Source organism: Hyla sarda, chromosome 6 (genome assembly GCF_029499605.1).
Source record: "Hyla sarda isolate aHylSar1 chromosome 6, aHylSar1.hap1, whole genome shotgun sequence".
In the NCBI taxonomy this organism is placed as follows: domain Eukaryota; kingdom Metazoa; phylum Chordata; class Amphibia; order Anura; family Hylidae; genus Hyla; species Hyla sarda.
This window is the reverse complement of record NC_079194.1, coordinates 196987893-197011600: the sequence shown is the minus strand read 5'-3', so window position 1 is coordinate 197011600 and position 23708 is coordinate 196987893. Positions and strand designations below refer to the sequence as shown.

Sequence of the window (23708 nt, the reverse complement as noted above, 5' to 3'; positions counted from 1 at the left end):
TAGTGTTGTTCATAATATAGTGTCTATACCTGTGTGTGACAGTTTTCTCTCAATTCTTAATTGATTTTCCCTCCAATATTATTTTTAACGGCATACAGAATGACTGCCGTCTCAGATTTTTCCCAGGTTGCAGTGCGGCCGAGACCTGACTCGCTAGTCAGCTGATGACAGGGAGCCTGTCTGCTTCAGTTGGTGGAGGGATTGCTTGGTGTGAGAGAGATCAATCTGCAACTAATGCAACAGTTGTAGGCACCCTGATTGAAAACTACAGGTCTTTTGAATGGATACAGCTCATTTATGTTTCAATGGGTGGGGTGGCTGATGTGTGGGAGGGAGGAAAATGGAATTATGGGATTTGTAGGCAAAAGAAGAAAACTCAAGCAGGAAATACCAGTTCACAAAAAGCTAGCCACACTGTTATGTAATCTCACAACATAGCCATTTAGCCCAAAGACAAGGGCAGATCCTTCCTAAGCATGTCCATTACTGTCTGCACAGGTACATACTAAAATAACCTTATGGTGGATAAACCCTTTAAACACATGCTGCTGTGTCTGCAGTTATGTATGGATGCTTATTGCATTGATAGACCGTGGAAGAATTTTTTGGGTACTTTCTTGCACTAGGTGATTCATTCGAAAGCATCTTCCTACACAAAGCAGATATCCTGTCCGCCTATCCTCTTCTGCATTGTGGATGACACATAATGTTTTACCACATATACCACATTGTTTTTCAGTACATGGTTATGTTGAAACAAGTGTTAAAATAGAATATGATATTAAATGCTAAAAACACCAGATCCACCAGCCAGTGCAAGTTCCTTTGGGTGCATTTTCACAGGCTTGTCTCATGAAGACATCCGCTGTGTATACATCCTTTTAGAGCATGAAAATGTTATAGAGGAGGTCTCCTCCTCTGGGTGTCCCCCTACAAGGCATAACAGCATGTAAGAGCAGATTCCACCTTGGTGTGCCTATGCATTTAAAGGGGTATTCCAGGAAAAAAAAAAATTATATCAACTTGCTCCAGAAAGTTAAACAGATTTTTAAATTGCTTCTATTAAAAAATATTAATCCTTTCAATAGTTATCAACTGCTAAAGTTGTTCTTTTCTTTCTGACAACAGTGCTTTCTGCGGACACCTCTGCTTGTCTCAAGAACTGTACGAAGCATGAGGTTTGCTATGGGGATTTGCTCCTACTCTGCACAGTTCCTGAGACAAGCAGAGGTGTCAGCAGAGAGCACTGTTGTCAGACAGAAAAAACAACTCAACTTCAGCAGCTGATAACTACTGGAAGGATTAAGATTTTTTAATAAACGTAATAATAATTTACAAATCTGTTTAACTTTCTGGAGCCAGTTGATATAGAAAAAAAAGTTTTTTCCTGAAATACCCCTTTAACCTCTTAACCCCTTGGGGACGGAGGGTTTTCCGGTTTTTGCACTTTCGTTTTTTCCTCCTTACCTTTTAAAAATCATAACCCTCTCAATTTTCCAGCTAAAAATCCATAAAATGGCTTATTTTTTGCGCCACCAATTTTAATTTGTAATGACATCAGTCATTTTACCCAAAAATCTATGGCGAAATGGAAAAAAGTGATCTAAAGCTTTTAGTCATACCATTTATGTATTGATCGGACTTTTTGATCACTTTTTATTAATTTTTTATGGTATAAAAAGTGAACAAAAATACGCTATTTTGGACTTTGAATTTTTTTTGTGCGTACACCATTGACCGTGCGGTTTAATTAATTACCGTATATACTCGAGTATAAGCCGACCCGAGTATAAGCCGAGACCCCTAATTTCAACCCAAAATCCCAGGAAAAGTTATTGACTCGAGTATAAGCCTAGGGTGGGAAATACCTCATCCCCCCCTGTCATCATCCAGACCCGTCATTAACATCCTCATCATCATCCCCTTGTCATCATCCCACACATCCCCCCTTCATCATCCCCTTATCATCATCCCACACATCCCCCCTTCATCATCCCCTTATCATCCCGCACATCCCCCCTTCATCATCCCCTTATCATCCCGCACATCCCCCCTTCATCATCCCCTTATCATCCCGCACATCCCCCCTTCATCATCCCCTTATCATCCCGCACATCCCCCCTTCATCATCCCCTTATCATCCCACACATCCCCCCTTCATCATCCCCTTATCATCCCACACCCCCCCTTCATCATCCCCACCCCCCTTCATCATCCCCACACCCCCCCTTCATCATCCTCTTCTCATCATTCGCCCTCAGTGGTCTTCAACCTGCGGACCTCCAGAGGTTTCAAAACTACAACTCCCAGCAAGCCCGGGCAGCCATCTGCTGTCCGGGCTTGCTGGGAGTTGTAGTTTTGAAACCTCCGGAGGTCCGCAGGTTGAAGACCACTGCGGCCTTCAACATCATCCAGCCCCCTCTCACCCCCTTTAGTTCTGAGTACTCACCTCCGCTCGGCGCTGGTCCGGTCCTGCAGGGCTGTCCGGAGAGGAGGTGGTCCGGAGAGGAGGTGGTCCGGGCTGCTATCTTCATCGGGGGCGCCTCTTCTCCGCGCTTCCGGCCCGGAATAGAGGCGTTGCCTTGACAATGACGCAGAATTACGTTGGCAATGAACGCACCTCTGCGTCGTTGTCACGGCAACGTGACTATTCTGAGGCCGGGCCCGAAGCGCTTAGAAGAGGCCTCCCCGGTGAAGATAGCAGCCTGGAACACTATCCCACCGGACCACCTCCTCACCGGACAGTCCTGCAGCACCGGACCAGCGCCGAGCGGAGGTGAGTACTCAGAACTAAAGGGGGTGAGAGGGGGCTGGATGATGTTGAAGGCCGCAGTGGTCTTCAACCTGCGGACCTCCGGAGGTTTCAAAACTACAACTCCCAGCAAGCCCGGACAGCCAATGGCTGCCCGGGCTTGCTGGGAGTTGTAGTTTTGAAACCTCTGGAGGTCCGCAGGTTGAAGACCACTGCGGGTGGGGGAGTTCACTCGAGTATAAGCCGAGGGGGGTGTTTTCAGCACGAAAAATCGTGCTGAAAAACTCGGCCTATACTCGAGTATATACGGTATATATTTTTATAATTCGGACATTTCCACACGCGGCGATACCATATATTTTTATTTACACAGTTTTTTTTTTATGGGGAAAGGGGGGGGGATTCAAAATTTTCTTAGGGAAGGGGTTAAATCTTTATTCACTTTTTTCTTCCACTTTTTTTTTTGCAGTGTTATAGCTATGGCCCTGTGTTATAGACCGGGAGCGGGCTGAGGGCGTATAGGTACGCCTTCCGTCCCCAAGGAGTTAGGGACACAGGGCGTACCGTGACCCTGCATCATATCGGGTCGGTCCCGGTTGCTAATGAAAGCCGGGACCCTGGGCTATTAGTGTGCGGCACCGATCGTAGTGCCGCGCGCTATTAACCCTTTAGATGCAGCATTCAAAGTTGATAGCTGCGTGTAAAATGAAAGTGAAAGCTTCCTGGCAGTGAAATTGCGATGTCCCGATCAGCTAGAATGCGTGCAGAGGTCCCCTTACCTGCCTGTGTCCGATCGGCGATTAATTGCTCCAAGCCTGAAATCCGCCGATAAAACTGATCTTTGCCATGTCAATGCACGCCAATGATCTGTGTAGCAGATAAGTGTGTGCAGTGTAATAGCCACTAGGGAGGGCTATAACACCGCAAAAAAAAAGTGTGAAAAAAAAGTTAATAAAGATCTCTTAACCCCCTTCCTTGATAAAAGTAAGAATCACCCCCCTTTTCCCATAAAAAAAACTGTGTAAATAAAAATAAACATATGTGGTATTGCCACATGTGGAAATGCTAAACTATAAAAATATATTGTTAATTAAACCGTACAGTCAATGGCGTATGCAAAAAAAAAATCCAAATTCCAAATAGCGTATTTTTGGTCACTTTTTATATCATGAAAAAATTTATAAAAAGCGATCAAAAAGTCCGATCAATATAAAAATGTTACCGATAAAAACTTGAGCTCTCATACCAGCCTGTACGTGGAAAAATCAAAAAGTTATATGGGTCATTAGATGACAATTTTAAACATATAAATTTTCCTGCATGTAGTTAGGATTTTTTTTTTTAGAAGTGATACAAAATCAAACCTATATAAGTAGGGTATCATTGTAACTGTATGGACCTACCGAATAAAGATAACAAGTAATTTTTACCGAAAAATGCACTGCGTATAAACGGAAGCCCCCAAAAGTTACAAAAAAAATTTTTCTTCAATTTTGTGGCACAATGAATTTTTGTGCCGCTTCACGGTGAATATTTTTGTAAAATGACTAATGTCACTGCAAAGTAGAATTGATGGCACAAAAAAATAAGCCATAATATAGAATTTTAGGTGCAAAATTGAAAGCGTTATGATTTTTAGAAGGTGATGAGAAAAAAATGAAAATGCAAAAACGGAAAAACCCTGCGTACTTAAGGGGTTAATAGAGTCTTACTCTTGAATAGCTTTACCTGATACACTTTACCAAGTGATACATCAGGGACTACCACCCTCATCATTCACTCACACAACAAATTCCCCCAGGCTTCCACAAATGTATTTAACCCCTTAAGGACACAGGGAGCATCCATACGCCCCCGTTTCCAAGTCCTTAAGGACACAGGGCGTATGGATATGCTCTGCGCATTTCCGGCCCCAGCCGCTAGCTGGAGGGGAGCCAGATGCCTGCTGAAATCGTTCTTCAGGCATCCCTGCATATTGCCCAGGGGGGTCATTATGTCCCCCCATGTCGGCGATGGCCGAAGATCGCTGGACAATTCAGTCCAGCAATCTGCGGCGGATTCCGGGTTAATCGGGTCTCCAGTGACCCGGTGACCCGGAATTACTGGCTGATCGGGGCCGTCAGAGACGGCCCTGAACAGCCATAGTCAGCAGAGGTGAGGTGGCACTGGTTTCCCGGCCGACCAATCAGGCCGCCTGCTGCGGGTGTCACTCCCGCAACCCGCTCCGCCCCTCTTCCGGAGGACGTGCATGCTGGGAGTTGTAGTTATGCAACAGCAGGAGGCAGACCACCACAACTCCCAGCATTCCCTTATGGGCATGCTGGGACTTATAGTTTTGCAACATCTGGAGGCACATTTTTTTCTATGGAAAAGTGTACCTTCAGCTGTTGTATAACTACAACTCCCAGCTTGCACAATCAGCTAAAGTGCATGCTGGGAGTTGTAGTGGTGCATCTGCTGGTTGCATAACTACAACTCCCAGCATGCCCGTTGGCTGTCGGTGACTGCTGAGAATTGTAGTTTTGCAACAGCTGGAGGCACACTGGTTGTGAAACACTGAGTTAAGTAGCAAACCAGTGTGTCTCCAGCTGTTGCATAACTACAATCCCCAGCCAAAGTAGTATGCCTCCAGCTGTTGCATAACTACAAGTCCCAGCATGCCTTTCCGCTGTCCGTACATGCTGGGGGTTGTAGCTTTTGCAACAGCTGAAGGCACACTGGTTGCAAAACACTGAGTTTGTTACCAAACTCTGTGTTTCACAACCATTGTGCCTCCAGCTGTTGCAAAACTACAACTCCCAGCATGCACTGATAGACCGTACATGCTAGGAGTTGTAATTTTGCAACAGCTGGAGGTATTTCCCCCCCCTCCCCCCAATGTGAACGTACAGGGTACACTCACATGGGCGGAGGTTTACAGTAAGTATCCGGCTGCAAGTTTGAGCTGCGGCTCAAACTGCCAGCGAGAAACTACTGTGAACCCCCGCCCGTGCGACAGTACCCTAAAAACACTACACTACCACAAAATAAAATAAAAAGTAAAAAACACTACATATACACATACCCCTACACAGACCCCCTCCCCTCCCCAATAAAAATGAAAAACGTCTGGTACGCCACTGTTTCCAAAACGGAGCCTCCAGCTGTTGCAAAACAACCACTCCCAGTATTGCCAGATAGCCACTGACTGTCCAGGCATGCTGGGAGTTTTACAACAACTGGAGGCCCCCTGTTTGGGAATCACTGGAGTAGAATACCCCTATGTCCACCCCTATGCAAATCCCTAATTTAGGCCTCAAATGCGCATGGCACTCTCACTTTGGAGCCCTGTCGTATTTCAAGGCAACAGTTTAGGGTCACATATGGGGTATCACCTTACAAATTTTGGGGGGTATTTTCTGCTATTACCCTTTTTAAAAATGTAAAATTTTAGCATTTTAGGTAAAACATTTTTTTTTTTTTTTACATATGCAAAAGTTGTGAATCACCTGTGGGGTATTAAGGTTCACATTACCACTTGTTACGTTCCCCAAGGGGTCTAGTTTCCAAAATGGTATGCCATGTGTTTTTTTTTGCTGTTCTGGCACCATAGGGGCTTCCTAAATGTGGCATGCCCCCAGAGCAAATTTTGCTTTCAAAAAGCCAAATGTGACTCCTTCTCTTCTGAGACCTGTAGTGCGCCAGCAGAGCACTTTTTACCCCCATATGGGGTGTTTTCTGAATCGGGAGAAATTGGGCTTCAAATTTTGGGGGGTATTTTCTGCTACTACCCTTTTTAAAAATGTAACATTTTTGGGAAACCAAGCATTTAAGGTAATTTTTTTTTTTTTTGCTACATATGCAAAAGTCGTGAATCACCTGTGGGGTATTTAGGTTCACTTTACCCCTCGTTATGTTCCCCGAGTGGTCTAGTTTCCAAAATGGTATGCCATGTTATTTTTTTTTGCTGTTCTGGCACCATAGGGGCTTCCTAAAGGTGACATGCCCCCCCAAAAACCATTTGTCGTACCTTCCCTTCTGAGCCCTCTACTGCGCCCGCCGAAAACTTTACATAGACATATGAGGTATGTCCTTACTCGAGAGAAATTGGGTTTCAAATACAAGTAAAAATCTTCTCCTTTTTACCCCTTTCAAAAATTCAAAAATTGGGTCTACAAGAACATGCGAAAAAGATTTTGAATCTTCTCCTTCACTTTGCTGCTATTCCTGTGAAACACCTAAAGGGTTAAAACACTTACTGAATGTCATTTTGAATACTTTGGGGGGTGCAGTTTTCATAATGGGGTCTTTTATGGGGTATTTCTAATATGAAGACCCTTCAAATCCACTTCAAAACTGAACTGGTCCCTGAAAAATAGTGAGTTTGAAAATTTTGTGAAAAATGTCAAAATTGCTGCTGATCTTCGAAGCCCTCTGGTGTCTTCCAAAAGTAAAAACCCATAAATTTTATGGTGCAGTCATAAAGTAGACATATTGTTTATGTGAACCAAAAAAAATTATTTTGATTATCCATTTTCCTTACAAGCAGAGAGCTTCAAAGTTAGAAAAATGCAAAATTTTCATTTTTTTGATCAAATTTGGGGATTTTTCACCAAGAAAGGATGCAAGTTACCACAAATTTTTTCCACTGTGTTAAAGTAGAATATGTCACGAAAAAACAAACTCAGAGTCAGAATGATAAGTAAAAGCATTCCAGAGTTATTAATGTTTAAAGTGACAGGCTCTGGTCCTTAAGGTGAAAAAGGGCTCAGTCCTTAAGGGGTTAAAGGAGTACTCCGGTGCTTAGACATCTTATCCCCTATCCAAAGCATAGGGGATAAGATGCCTGATCGCAGGGGTCCCGCCGCTGGGGACCCCCGTGATCTTGCATGCCGCACCCCGTTTATAATCAGTCCCCAGAGTGTGTTCACTCCGGGTCTGATTACCCGTGACCACAGGGCCGGCGTCGTGTGACGTCACGCCTCCGCCCCGTGTGATGTCACTCTCCACCCCTCAATGCAAGCCTTTGGGAGGGGGCATGATAGCTGTCACACCCCCTCCCATAGGCTTACATTGAGGGGGCGGAGCTTGATGTCACATGGTGCGGAGGTGTGACGTCACACACCGCCGGCCCTGTGGTCGCCGGTAATCAGACCCGGAGCGAACACGATCCGGGGACTGATTATCAACGGGATGCGGCGTGCTAGAACACGGGGGTCCCGAGCGGCGGGACCCCCACGATCAGGCATCTTATCCCCTATTTTTTGGATAGGGGATAAGATGTCTAAGCGCCGGAGGACCCCTTTAACTTATGATGGCCTCTGCTGCTGCCGTAAGAGATCCCGATTGTGCCTGGTAGAGTCTGAGAACTCAGAGTCTCCAGTTAAATGATTGCTTTTAATAGTCCATTATGCGGATTAAAGAAATGTAAACTGAAAAACTATGTTAATCACCCCCCTTTTTCCGTTGTATAAATAAAACATCTTAACAAAAGAAAAATAACATATTTTGTATCACTGAGTGAAGAATTGTCCAAACTATTGAAATATAATGTATATTTATAATCTCACAAGGTGAACGGAGTATGCATAAAACATAGCAAACACCAGAATTGCTGATTATTGGTCATTTCATATAGCAAAAAAATGATTACAAAGCAATCAAAAAGTCCAATATAAACAAATATGGTACCAATAAAAACTACACATCATGGTGCAAAAAAAAAGAACCCTTATAAAACCCAGTATACAAAATAATAAACAAGTTATTGGGGTCAAAATACTAACATTTTACGGTATGTATACTTATCTATATATATAGCAATCAAAAAACGATAGGGAACCAGAACTGTAACGATGGACTTCATGTCCCAGGTGGGTGCTCAGCTTCAACAGGTTCAAACTCCAAACCTTCCAATGTAAAATCCAAAGAAGGAAGCGGCACTCCAAATTGCAAAAAGCAGTGTGTTTATTCACCCATCAAGTCAATGCTACGTTTCAGCCTCACAACGAGGCCTTTCTCAAGCTTGAGAAAGGCCTCATTGTGAGGCTGAAACGTCGCATTGACTTGATGGGTGAATAAACACATTGCTTTTGCAAATTGGAGTGCCGCTTGCTTCTTTGGATTATATATAACTCAATGGGGGAGATTTATCAAAACCTGTTCAAAGGAAAAGTTGCCCAGTTGCCCATAGCAACCAATCAGATCACTTCTTTCATTTTTAACAAGGCCTCTACAAAATGAAAGAAGTGATCTGATTGGTTTCTATGGGCAACTTTTCCTTTGCACAGGTTTTAACCCATTAAGGACCCTTGATGTATGCGTACGTCATGACACCCTGGTACTTAAGGACCCATGACGTACGCATTCGTCATGGAGAATTCCGGCCCCCGCCACGCGCCGAGCGGGGATCGGACCGGGATGCCTGCTGAAATCATTCAGCAGGCATCCCATGCAAACGCCCAGGGGGGGTCATCAGACCCCCCCCCCCCATGTCGGCAGAGGTGCCACCCCTCCTATACCTGCTATTGGTGGTCTAGACACGACCACCAATAGCAGATCGGGGGGCGGGGGGTTAACTTTAGTTTTCCCCCTCCTGCCCACCCACAATAGGCTGGGCAGGACAGAGAAATGACGGGGACCGGCGCCGAAGATCCACTTACCGGTCCGGGCGGGCATTGGAGGCAGCGGGCGACGGAGATCGGCGGGCGGCGATGTCGTGCGGCAGGATCCGATGGAAGCCGGTGAGTTGTCTAGCAACATCTGGAGAGTACAGTTTGAGACCACTATATAGTGGTCTCTAACTGTAGCCCTCCAGTTGTTGCAAAACACAAATCCCAGCATGCTCAGACAGCAAACAGCTGTTTGGGCATGCTGGAATATATAGTTTTGCAACAGCTGGAGGGCTACAGTTAGAGACCACTATATAGTGGTCCCTAAACTGTAGCCCTCCAGATCTTGCAAAACTACAACTCCTTGTATGCCCAAACAGCTGTTTGCTGTCTGAGCATGCTGGGATTTGTAGTTTTGCAGCAGCTGGAGGACCACAGTCTGGAGATCACTGTGGCCCTCCAGATGTTGTAAAACTGCAAATCCCAGCATGCCCAAACAGCAAACAGCTGTCTCGGCATGCCGGGAGTTGTAGTTGTGTACTTCCAGCTATTGCCTAAATACATCTTCCAGCATGCCCTTCGGCGATCAGTACATGCTGGGAGTTGTAGTTTTGCAACAGCTGGAGGCACACTGGTTGGAAAATATTGAGTTAGGTAACAGAACCTAACTGAAGGTTTTGCAACCAGCGTGCCTACAGCTGTTGCAAAAGTACAACTCCCATCATGCACTGTCTGTCAGTGCATGCTAGGAGATGTAGTTTTGAAACAGCTGGAGGTTTGCCCCCCATAGGAATGTACAGGGTACATTCACACGGGCAGGTTTACAGTAAGTTTCCTGCTTCAAGTTTGGGCTGTGGCAAACTCCTAGCGGGAAACTCACTGTAACACGCCAGTGCGAATGTACCCTAAAAACACTACTCTACACTACACTAACACATAATAAAGGGTAAAACACAACATATACACCCCCTTACACTGTCCCCCCCAATCAAAATTAAAAACGTATTGTACGGCAGTGTTTCCAAAACGGAGCCTCCATCTGTTGCAAAACAACAACTCCCAGCATTTCTGGACAGCCACTGACTGTCCAGGCATGCTGGGAATTTAGCAACAGCTGGAGGCACCCTGTTTGGAAATCACTGGCGTAGAATACCCCTATGTCCACCCCTATGCAATCCCTAATTTAGTCCTCAAATGCGCATGGTGCTCTCTCACTTTGGAGCCCTGTCGTATTTCAAGGAAACAGTTTAGGGCCACATATGGGGTATTTCCGTAATCGGGAGAAATTGCACTACAAATTTTGGGGGGCTTTTTCTCCTTTTACCCCTTATGAAAAGGAAAAGTTGGGGGCTACACCAGCTTGTTAGTGTAAACAAATTTAAAAAGTTACACTAACATGCTGGTGTTGCCCCATACTTTTTATTTTCACAAGTGTTAAAAGAAAAAAAAGACCACCAAAATTTGTAACGCAATTTCTCCTGAGTACGGTAATACCCCAGATGTGGGCGTAAAATGCTCTGCGGGCACACAACAAGGCTCAGGAAAGAGAGCGCACCATGTACATTTGAAGCCTTAATCAGTGGTTTAGACAGGGGTGGCTGATTTTACAGCGGTTCTGCCATAAAGGCAAAAATAGAAATACCCAAATGTGACCCCATTTTGGAAACTACACCCCTCACGGAACGTAACAAGGGGTATAGTGAGCCTGAACACCCCACAGGTGTTTAATGAAAATTCTTCAAATTTGGATGCAAAAATGAAAAAAATAAAAATAAAATTTCACTAAAATGCTGGCGTTACCCAAAATTTTTCATTTTCACAAGGAAAACTAGGAAAAGAGCCCCCCCAAAATTTGTATCCCCATGTCTTCTGAGTAAGAACATACTCCATATATGGATGTAAAGTGCTCTGAGGGCAAACTACAATGCTCAAAAGAGAAGGACACCATTGGAATTTTGAAAAGAAAATTTGTCCGGAATTGAAGGCCACGTGTGTTTACAAAGCCCCCATAGTGCCAGAACGGTGGACCCCCCCCAACATGTGACCCCATTTTGGAAACTACACCCCTCATGTAATATAATAAGGAGTACAGTGAGCATTTACCCCCCACAGGTGTCAGACAAATTTTTGGAACAGTGGTCCGTGAAAATGAAAAATGTAATTTTTCATTTGCATAGCCCACTGTTCCAAAGATCTGTCAAATGCCAGTGGGGTGTAAATACTTACTGCACCGCTTATTAAATTCTGTGAGGGGTGTAGTTTCCAAAATGGGGTCACATGTGGGGGGTTTCCACTGTTCTTGCACCACAGAGGGCTTTGTAAACACACATGGCCCCCGACTTCTATTCCAAAAGCTCAATGGCGCTCCTCCTCTTCTGAGCATTGTAGTGCGCCAGCAGAGCACTTGAGGTCCACACATGGGGTATTTCCATACTCAGAAGAGATGGGGTTACAAATTTTGGGGGTCATTTTCTCTTATTATCCCTTGTAAAAGTGTAAAATTTCGGGGGGAACCAGCATTTTAGTGACATTTTTTTTTTCATTTACCCATCCGACTTTAACAAAAAGTCGTCAAACACCTGTGAGGTGTTAAGGCTCATTGTACCCCTTGTTGCTTTCCTTGAGGGGTGTAGTTTCCAAAATAGTATGCCATGTGTTTTTTTTTTTTGCTGTCCTGGCACCATAGGGGCTTCATACATGTGACATGCCCTCCAAAAACCATTTTAGCAAAATTCACTTTTCAAAAGCCAAATGTGACTCCATCTCTTCTGAGCATTGTAGTGCACCAGCAGATCACTTGACGTCCACACATGGGGTATTTCCATTCTCAGAAGAGATGGGGTTACAAATTTTGGGGGGCATTTTGTCCTATTATCCCTTGTAAAAAATTTAAATTTGGGGGAAAACTAGCATTTTAGTGAAAAAAATAATCATTTACACACCCAACTTTAACGAAAAGTTGTCAAACACCTGTGGGGTGTTAAGGCTCACTGGACCCCTTGTTACGTGCCTTGAGGGGTGTCGTTTCCAAAATAGTATGCCATGTGTTTTTTTTTTTGCTGTTCTGGCACCATAGGGGCTTCCTAAATGCGACATGCCCTACAAAAACCATTTCAGAAAAACTCACTCTCCAAAATCCCACTGTCACTCCTCCCCTTCTGAGCCCTCTAGTGAACCTGCCGAACACTTGACATACGCATATGAGGTATTTCCTTACTCGAGAGAAATTGGGCTACACATTTTAGGAAGATTCCTCTCCTTTTACCCCTTGTAAAAATTTAAAAACTGGGTCTACAAGAACATGCGAGTGTAAAAAATGAAGATTTTGAATTTTTTCCATCAATTTGCTGCTATTCCTGTGAAACACCTAAAGGGTTAATAAACCTTTTGAATGTCATTTTTAATACTTTTAGGGGTGCAGTTTTTATAATGGGGTCATTTGTGGGGTATGTCTAATAAAAAGGCCCTTCAAATCCACTTCAAAACAGTCCCCGAAAAATTTTCGATTTTGAAAATTTTGTGAAAAATTTGAAAATTGCTGCTTTACTTTGAAGCCCTCTGATGTTTTCCAAAAGTAAAAACATGTCAACTTCATGATGCAATCATAAAGTACACATGTTGTATATGTGAATCATTCATTTGGAATATTCATTTTCCTTATAAGCAGAGAGCTTCAAAGTTAAAAAAAAAATGCAACATTTCAATTTTTTTCATAAAATTTGGGATTTTTTCACGAAGAAACGATGCAAGTATCGACAACATTTTACCACTAACATAAAGTATAATATGTCACAAAAAAACAATCTCAGAATCAGAATGAAAGGTAAAAGCATCCCAGAGTTATTAATGTTTAAAGTGACAGTGGTCAGATGTGCAAAAAATGGCCGGGTCCTACAGTGAAGAGTCCTTAAAGGAGTAGTCCAGTGGTGATTCAGTGGTGAGCAACTTATCCCCTATCCTAAGGATAGGGGATAAGTTGCAGATCGCGGGGGGTCCGACCCCTGGGGCCCCCCGCGATCTCCTGTACGGAGCCCCGACAGCCCGCTGGAAGGGGGCGTGTCGACCTCCGCACGAGGCGGCGGCCGACACGCCCCCTCAATACAACTCTATGGCAGAGCCGAAGCGCTACCTTCGGCAATCTCCGGCTCTGCCATAGAGATGTATTGAGGGGGCGTGTCGGCTGCCGCCTCGTGCGGGGGTCGACACCCGCTATCTCGGCGGAGAGCCGGGGCCCCGTACAGAGAGATCGCAGGGGGCCCCAGCGGTCGGACCCCCGCGATCTCAAACTTATCCCCTATCCTTAGGATAGGGGATAAGTTTTTCACCACTGGACTACCTCTTTAAGGGGTTAATACATCTCCCCTAATGTGTGTCTGTGTGTATGTGTGTGTGTGCGTATCTTCCAGCATCACGTCCAATGGCTGAAGATATTAACATGAAACTTGGCACATCTGTTACTTATATGTCAACAACAAACATAGGATAGGTGATTTAACCCTTAAAGTCCCATACAAGTCCATTGGAAATATATGTTATTGCATAACTTCCAAACGGCTGGAGATATTTCGATAATACCTGGTCACATATTACTTATATGTCCCCTTAAAATATAGGATAGTTAATTTAACCCTTAACTACCCCCAGTTGTGAGGGTTGGGATTTTTGTTTAAAGTTCCATGCAAAGCAATGAGAAATGTATGTTCCCACATAACTTCCATTCGGCGGGAGATATTTCAATAATTCCTGGTACACATATTACTTATATGTCAAATAAAAAGATATGATAGTTAAATTAACCCTTACCTACACCCTTATATAAATGATGGGTTTTTGTTTCAAGTCCCATGCAAGGATATGGGACTTCCAGTACCTTACTCCACAAGCTCCACTCTGCATCTCCTGGGGAATGTGTCAATATGGCTTGCAAGCCACACCCCTTCTCACAAAGACACGCCCACATTTTAAGCCCCACTCTTTTATTTTCTACCCTTTTTGTGCATCGGTCTGGCTTGCAAATCATGCCCTGACCCACAAAGCCACGCCCCCTTCTATTTTCAGCTTACAAAATCTTCATCACAAATCAGTCCCACCTGAGGAAAGGATATGAGGATGGGACATAAGGACAGGATATGAGGTCGGGATATGAGGTCAGGATATGAGGAAGAGATATGAGGATGGGATATAAGGACTGTATATGAGGTCTGGATATGAAGACAGGATGTGAGGATGGGATATGATGACGGGATATGAGGTCGGGATATGAGGACGAGATATGAGGTTGAAATATGAGGACGGGAAATGAGGTTGAGATAGAAGGTCGGGATATGAGGACGTGATATGAGGTTGAGATATGAGGATGGAATATGAGGTCGTGATATGAGGACGGGATATGAGATCGAGATAGGAGGATGGGATAGGAGGTCAGGATATGCGGTCGAGATATGATGACGGGATATGAGGACGGGATATTAGGTCGGGATATGAGGACGGGATATGAGGTTGAGATATGAGGAAGGGATATGGGGTTGGGATATGACAACCAGGCCAGTCGCTACAGGACAGGCAAACCAAGCAATTGCTTGGGGCCCCGAGCTGGCTGGGGGGCCCCGAGCAGAGCCAGTGCTTGCCCATCCTGTAGCGATGGGGCAATTCCACCCAGCAGGTGTGTGGATATATAGATATATATGTGTATAAGCGTGTGTGTGGATATATATATGTGTGTACATATGTGTATGTCTATGTACTGTGCCTATGGGTGTGTTACTACTGTGGATGACGATATGTAAAGTGCATGTGTGTATCTATACCAGTGTTTCCCAACCAGGACAGCCAAAAGCTGTAGTTTTGCAACCTCTGTAGGCATCCTGGTTGGGAAACACTGATCTATTCTATCTGTGTGTATGAAGCATGTACAGTATGTAATGTGTACAGTATGTGTATTTATGAAGCATGCATGTACAGTATGTAATGTGTACAGTGTGTGTGTATGATGCATGCATGTACAGTATGTAATGTGTACAGTGTGTGTTGTGGGTGTATATGATGCATGTATGTACAGTATGTAATGTGTACAGTGTGTTGTGTGTATGAAGCATGCATGTACAGTATGTAATATGTACAGTGTGTGTGTGTATGAAGCATGCATGTACAGTATGTAATGTGTACAGTGTGTGTGTGTGTATGATGCATGCATGTACAGTATGTAATGTGTACAGTGTGTGGTGTTGTGGGTGTATATGATGCATGCATGCATGTACAGTATGTAATGTGTACAGTGTGTGGTGTTGTGGGTGTATATGATGCATGCATGTACAGTATGTAATGTGTACAGTGTGTTGTGTGTGTATGATGCATGCACAGTATGTAATGTGTACAGTGTGTGCGTTGTGGGTGTATATGATGCATGCATGTATAGTATGTAATGTGTACAGTATGTGTGTGTGTGTATGAAGCATGCATGTACAGTATGTAATGTGTGCAGTATGTGTGTATGATGCATGTACAGTATGTAATGTGTACAGTATGTTGTGTGTGTGTATGAAGCATGCATGTAGAGTATGTAATGTGTACAGTCAGGCCCGTCGCTACAGGACAGGCAAACCAAGCAATTGCTTGGGGCCCCGAGCTGGCTGGGGGGCCCCGAGCAGAGCCAGTGTTTGCCCGTCCTGTAGTGACGGGGCAATTCCACCCATCACCAGGGCCAGACAAATGCCTGACATTTTTTTTTAAATAAACTCACTTGCAGCTTTGGAGTTCTTCTCACCTCACCACAATCACGTTCCCCCCACTCCTGCTGCACTTGGTATCTTCCCTCAGTCCGGACTCTTCTCTCAGACTTCAGCCATCTGAGCAGGAGAAGGGGGAGGGGGGAGGAGAGAGCACAGAGCTGTGAGGAGACCGCAGAGGCTGTACAACATGGGGCCTGACTATAATAGGTTTCCCTGCTGTGTGTGTATATATATATATATATATATATATATATAAGCGTGTGTGTGTGGATATATAGATATATATGTGTATAAGCAGGTGTGTGGATATATAGATATATATGTGTATAAGCGTGTGTGTGGATATATATATATATATATATATATATACATGTGTGTACATATATGTATGTCTATGTACTGTGCCTGTGTGTGTGTTACTACTGTGGATGACTATATGTAAAGTGCATGTGTGTATCTATACCAGTGTTTCCCAACCAGGGTGCCTCCAGTTGTTGCAAAACTACAACTCCCAGCATGCCTGGACAGCCAATGGCTGTAGTTTTGCAACCTCTGTAGGCATCCTGGTTGGGAAACACTGATCTATTATATTTGTGTGTGTATGAAACATGTACAGTATGTAATGTGTACAGTATGTGTATTTATGAAGCATGCATGTACAGTATGTAATGTGTATAGTGTGTGTGTGTGTGTGCGTGTGTGTATGATGCATGCATGTACAGTATGCAATGTGTACAGTGTGTGTGTTGTGGGTGTATATGATCCATGCATGTAGAGTATGTAATGTGTACAGTGTGTTGTGTGTATGAAGCATGCATGTACAGTATGTAATGTGTACAGTGTGTGTGTGTGTGTGTGTATGAAGCATGCATATAGAGTATGTAATTTGTACAGTATGTGTGTGTATGAAGCATGCATGTACAGTATGTAATGTGTGCAGTATGTTGTGTGTGTATGAAGCATGCATGTACAGTATGTAATGTGTACAGTGTGTGTATGAAGCATGCATGTAGAGTATGTAATGTGTACAGTATGTGTGTGTATGAAGCATGCATGTACAGTATGTAATGTGTGCAGTATGTGTGTGTTTGTGTATGATGCATGTACAGTATGTAATGTGTACAGTATGTTGTGTGTGTATGCAGCATGCATGTAGAGTATGTAATGTGTACAGTATGTGTGTGTTTGTGTGTGATGCATGTATAGTATGTAATGTGTACAGTATGTGTGTGTATAATGCATGTACAGTATGTAAGTATGTTTGTGTGTGATGCATGTATAGTATGTAATGTGTACAGTATGTGTGTGTATAATGCATGTACAGTGTGTAAGTATGTGTACAGTGTGTGTGTGTGTGTGTGTGTATGATGCATGCAAGTACAGTATGTAATGTGTACAGTGTGTGTTGTGGGTATATATGATGCATGCATGTACAGTATGTGATGTGTACAGTGTGTGTGTGTCTGAAGCATGCATGTAGAGTATGTAATGTGTACAGTATGTGTGTGTTTGTGTGTGTGATGCATTTATAGTATGTAATGTGTACAGTATGTGTGTGTGTATGAAGCATGTACAGTATGTAATGTGTACAGTGTGTTGTGTGTATGATGCATGTACAGTATGTAATGTGTACAGTATGTGTGTGTGTGTTTGTGTGTGATGCATGTATAGTATGTAATGTGAACAGTATGTGTGTATGAAGCATGTACAGTATGTAATGTGTACAGTGTGTTGTGTGTGTGATGCATGTACAGTATGTAATGTGTACAGTATGTGTGTGTGTTTATGTGTGTGATGCATGTATAGTATGTAATGTGTACAGTATGTGTGTGTGCATGGTGCATGTACAGTATGTAATGTGTACAGTGTGTTGTGTGTGTGTGTATATAATGCATGCAGTGGTGGATCGGGGGGGGGGAACGGGGCAATTTGCTGCACCTAATGTGGGGGGAACTCTGCTGCACCTAATGTGGGGGGAACTCTGCTGCACCAAATGTGGGGGGAACTGTGCCACACCAAATGTGGGGGGAACTGTGCCACACCTAACGTGGGGGGAACTGTTCTGCACCTAATGGGGGGGGAACTGTGCCGCACCTAACGTGGGGGGAACTGTGCTGCACCTAATGTGGGGCCTTGTATCGACATACGCTCACGTCGGGCTCCCAGAATTCAAGGGCCAGCGTTACTATGTCCAGATGCCGGCCCTAGAGCATGACGTGTGTGAACATCAAGGGGGGGGGGGGCCTCCATGTCCATTTTGCTTGGGGCCCCAAAATTTCTTCAAACGGCCCTGATGACAACAATATATGAGGACTGGATATGAAGTCAAAATCTTCCTCCTTTGTAGATTTTCCTCCCCAACAAGGATTAGGAAGGGAAAACCGGGCAACGCCGGGTACTCAGCTAGTGTGTGTATATATATATATAAAACTCAACGTGTGTGTGTATGTATGTATATATGTATGCATGTATGTATGTATGTATGTATGTATGTTCCACAAAAACTTTCAAACGGCTAAAGATATTTACATGAAACTTGGCACACATGTTACTTATATGTCAACAACAAACATAGGATAGGTAATTTAACCCTTACTCACCCCCATTTGCCAGGGGCGGGGCTTATGTTTAAAGTCCCATGCAAGTCAATAGGAAACATATGTTACTGCATAACTTCCAAACGGCTGGAGATATTTCTAAAATACTTGGTCACATGTTACTTATATGTCCACTTAAAATATAGGATAGTTAATTCAACCCTTAACTACCCCCATTTGTGAGGGTCAGGTTTTTTTTTTAAAGTCCCATGCAAATCAATGGGAAATGTATGTTCCCATCTAATTTCCGTTAGGCTGGAGCTATTTCATTACCTAGTACACATATTACGAGTCAGGATATGAGGACGGGATGGGAGGTCGGGATAGGAGGTCGGGTAGGAGGTCAGGATAGGATGTCGGGATAGGAGGACAAGATAGGAGGACGGTATATGAGGACGGAATAGAAGGTCTGGATAGGAGGTCGAGATAGGAGGTCGAAATATGAGGACAGAAAGGAGGACGGGATAGGAGGTCTGGATAGGAGTTCGAGATAGGAGGATGGGATAGGAGGTCAAGATAGGATGTCGAGATATGAGGACGGGATAGGAGGTCGGGATAGGAGGACGGGATATGAGGACGGGATAGGAGGTCTGGATAGGAAGTTGGGATAGGAGGACGGGATAGGAGGTCGAGATAGGAGGTCAAGATAGGAGGGCGGGATAGGAGGTCGGGATAGGAGGTCGGGATAGGAGGTCGGGATGTGGGGTCGGGATATGACAACAATATATGAGGACTGCATATGAAGTCAAAAGCTTCCTCCTTTGTTTATTTTCCTCCCCAAAAAGGATTAGGAAGGAAAAACCGTGCAACACCGGGTACTCAGCTAGTCTATATATATAAAACTCAACGTGTGTGTGTGTGTATGTATGTGTGTATGTATGTGTGTATGTTCCACAAAAACTTCCAAACAGCTAAAGATATTAATGTGAAACTTGGCACACATGTTTCTTATATGTCTACAACAAACATAGGATAGGTGATTTAACCCTTACTCACCCCCATTTGCCAGGGGCGGGGTTTATGTTTGAAGTCCTATACAAGTCTATGGAAAATATGTTACTCCTCGGGACAGAAGGTCGCAATATGGGGTTGGGATATGACAACAACATATGAGGACGGGATATGAACTCAAAAGCTTCCTCCTTTGTTTATTTTCCTCCCCAACAAGGATTAGGAAGGAAAAACCGGGCAACACCGGGTACACAGCTAGTATATATATAAAACTCAATATGTGTATGTGTGTATGTTCCAGCATCACGTCCAAATGGCTAAAGATATTAACATGAAACTTGGCACACATGTTACTTATCTGTCAACAACAAACATAGGATAGGTGATTTAACCCTTACCCACCCCATTTGCCAGGGTCGGGGTTTTTATCCCATTAAAGTCTATGGGAAATATATGTTCCCACATAACTTCCGTACGGATGGAGATATTTCAGTAATATCTGGTACACATTAGTGTTGAGCGGCATAGGCCATATTCAAATTCGCGAATATTCGCGAATATATGGACGAATATTCGTCATATATTCGCGAATATTCGCATATTTGTAATATTCCCGTTTTATTTTCGCATATGCGAAAATTCGCGTATGCGAAAAATAACATATGCAAAAATTAGCATATACAAAATTAGCATAAGCAAAAATTCGTATATGCGAAAATCTGCATATACTAATTTTCGCATATGCGAAAATTTGCACACCAGTCTCACACAGTAGTATTAGAGCCTTCTTACACCACACAAGCTGGAAGCAGAGAGGGGTGATCACTGTGATGTGTACTGTGAAAAAAAAAAAAAAAGAATATTCATAATTACGAATATATAGCGCTATAAAATTCTAAATACTAAAATTCGTATTGCGAATATTCGCGAGCAACACTAGTACACATATTACTTATATGTCAAATAAAAAGATAGAATAGTTAAATTAACCCTTACCTACACCCTTATATAAATGATGGGTCTTTGCAAGTATATGGGACTTCCAGTACTTTACTCCTCAAGTTCCGCTCTGCATCTCCTGGTGAATGTGTCAGTCCAGCTTATACCCCATCTCACAAAGACGGGACGTGATATGAGGTCGGGATATGAGGATGGGATATGAGGTTGGTATATGAGGTCAGGATATGAGGTCGAGATAGGAGGACAGGATAGGAGGTTGGCATATGAGGACAAGATATGAGAATGGGATATGAGGACGGGGTATGAGGTCGAGATAGGAGGATGGAATAGGAGGTCGGGATATTAGAACGGGATATGAGGACAGGAAATGAGGACAGGATAGGATGTCGAGATATGGGGATGGCATATGAGGTCAGGATATGAGGTTGAGATAGGAGGGTGGGATAGGAGGTTGGGATATGAGGACGGGATATGAGATAAAGATTAGAGGTCGGGATTTGAGGTTGGGATACAAGATCGGGATAGGAGGTCAAGATATGAGGATAGGATATGAGGACGGGGTATGAGGTCGAGATAGGAGGACGGAATAGGAGGTCGGAATATTAGAACGGGATATGAGGACAGGATTTGAGGTCGAGATAGGAGGTCGGGATTGAAGGTCGGGATTTGAGGTCGAGATTGGAGGTCGGGATATGAGGACGGGATATGAAGTTGAGATTGGAGGTTGGGATAGGAGGAAGGGATATGAGGTCGAGATATGAGGACGGGATAGGAGGTCAGGGTATGAGGTCGAGATATGATGATGGGATATGAGGATGTGATATGAGGTCGGGATATGAGGATGTGATATGAGGTCGGGATATGAGGACAGGATAGGAGGTTGAGATATGAGGATGGGATATGACAACAATATATAAGGATGGGATATGAAGTCAATAGCTTCCTCCTTTGTTGACTTTCCTCCCGGCCAAGGATTAGGAAGGAAAAAACGGGCAACGCCAGGTACTCAGCTAATATATATATATATATATATATATATATATATATATATATATATATACATATATCTCAATGTGTGTATGTATGTGTGTACGTGTGTATGTTTCAGCATCACGTCCAAACCGCTAAAGATATTAGCATGAAACTTGGCACACATGTTATTTATAGGTCAACAACAAACATAGGATAGGTAATTTAACCCTTACCCACACCCATTTTCCAGGGTCAGGGTTTTTATTTAAAGTCCCATACAAGTTTATGGGAAATTACGGTTACTGCATAACTTCCAAACAGCTGGAGATATTTTGATAATACTTGGTCACATGTTACTTACATGTCAAATAAAAATATATAATAGTTAAATTAACGCCTAACCTGCCCCCATATGTGAAGGATGGGGTTTTTGTTTCAAGTCCCATGCAAGTATATAGGACTTATTGTGCCTTACTCCACAAGCTCCGCTCTGCATCTCCTGGTGAATGTGTCAGTCCAGCTGGTAAGCCACACCCCATCTCAAAAAGACACACCCACCTTTTAAGCCACACCTCTTTTATTTTCAGATTACAATATCTTTACCACAAAGCAGCCCCACCTGAGGACGGGATATGAGGATTAGAAATGAGGATTAGCTATGGGGATGGGATATGAGGACTGGATATGAGGTCGGGATATGAGAACGGGATATGAGGACGGGATATGAGAATGAGATATGAGGTCGGGACATGGGGATGGGCTATGGGGTCGGGATATGGGGACGGGATATGTGGACAGGATATGAGGTTGTGATATGGGGTCGGGATATGGGGATAGGATATGGGGACGGGATATGAGGACTAGAGATGAGCGAACTTACCGTAAATTTGATTCGTCACGAACTTCTCGGCTCGGCAGTTGATGACTTTTCCTGCATAAATTAGTTCAGCTTTCCGGTGCTCCCTCGGACTGGAAAAGGTGGATACAGTCCTAGGAGACTCTTTCCTAGGAATGTATCCACTTTTTCCAGCCCACCGGAGCACCTGAAGGCTGAACTAATTTATGCAGGAAAAGTCATCAACTGCCGAGCCGAGAAGTTCGTGACGAATCAAATTTACTGTAAGTTCGCTCATCTCTCATGAGGACGGGATATGAGAACATGATATGAGGACAGGATATGAGGTTGGAATATAAGGAGGGGATTTGGGGTCGGGATATGAGGAGGGGATATGGGGTCAGGATTTGGGGATGGGATATGAGGACAATAGCTTCCTCCTTTGTTGCTTTTCCTCCCACAAGGATAAGGTAGGAAAAACCGGGCAATGCCGGGTACCCAGCTTGTTTTCTTTAAAAAAGTAAAACATTTTTAACCCCTTCCCCACCCATAATGTACTGGTATGTCATAGGTCTGGTGAGGGGAACATAACACAGGCCCGCGAGTCGGGCCCATGGGTATAACTGGCAGAAGATGGACATCAGAAATTGCTCCAATGTCTGTCATTTAAGTTGTTAAATGCCATGATCAGTAATGATCACAGAATTTAAACATTAAATGCTGGTAAACCTTGGTATCTGGGGGACCCATTGCAGGTTGCCAGTGGGTTGCTGTGGAAGCCCGGGGCCTTACCTGTGCTCCTGTGGCTTTCATGGATCAGTGGTTATTGAAGGCTGCCTTAGACATTACATTGATCTATGTAAGCCCTCTAATGATAGCATATAATACGGGCAAAAAAATGTGTAAAAAAATTTAAAAACCCCAATAAAAATTTCCCAATTTAAAATAAAACAGAGTAAAAACGTAAATAAACGTAATTGGCCGAACTATTAGATTATAGTCCTGATCCTGCACGGTCAGTGGCGTAATTGCAAAAAAAATCCAAACACCAAAATTGCTGATTTTTGGTTACATTACATACCAGAAAAATTTAATAAAAAGTGATCAAAAAGATGGAACTATACAAATATAGTACCGTTAAAAACTACAGCTCATAGCGCAAAAAATAAACCTAAACTAAGCTCCGTAGGTGAAAACATAAAAAAATCTATAGGGGACAATAAAAAGATTATTATTTGTTTTTTCAGTTCAGGGCAGGCGGCACAGTAGCATAGTCAGGAATGTAGCAAATAGTCAGTAGGCAGGTGGCAAAGGAGCAAGGTC

At 43.6% G+C, this 23708-nt stretch overlaps 1 long non-coding RNA gene across 1 annotated transcript in view; it reads right to left on the bottom strand.

The window, feature by feature from the left end:
• The window catches only part of LOC130275475 (uncharacterized), a 36960-nt gene extending 27448 nt beyond the window's left edge, over positions 1 to 9512 (bottom strand). Inside the window, exon 1 of the long non-coding RNA XR_008844792.1 lies at positions 9394 to 9512. This is a non-coding gene — a long non-coding RNA (uncharacterized LOC130275475). The remainder of the gene's footprint in view (positions 1 to 9393) is intronic.
• Positions 9513 to 23708: the final 14196 nt, after the last annotated feature.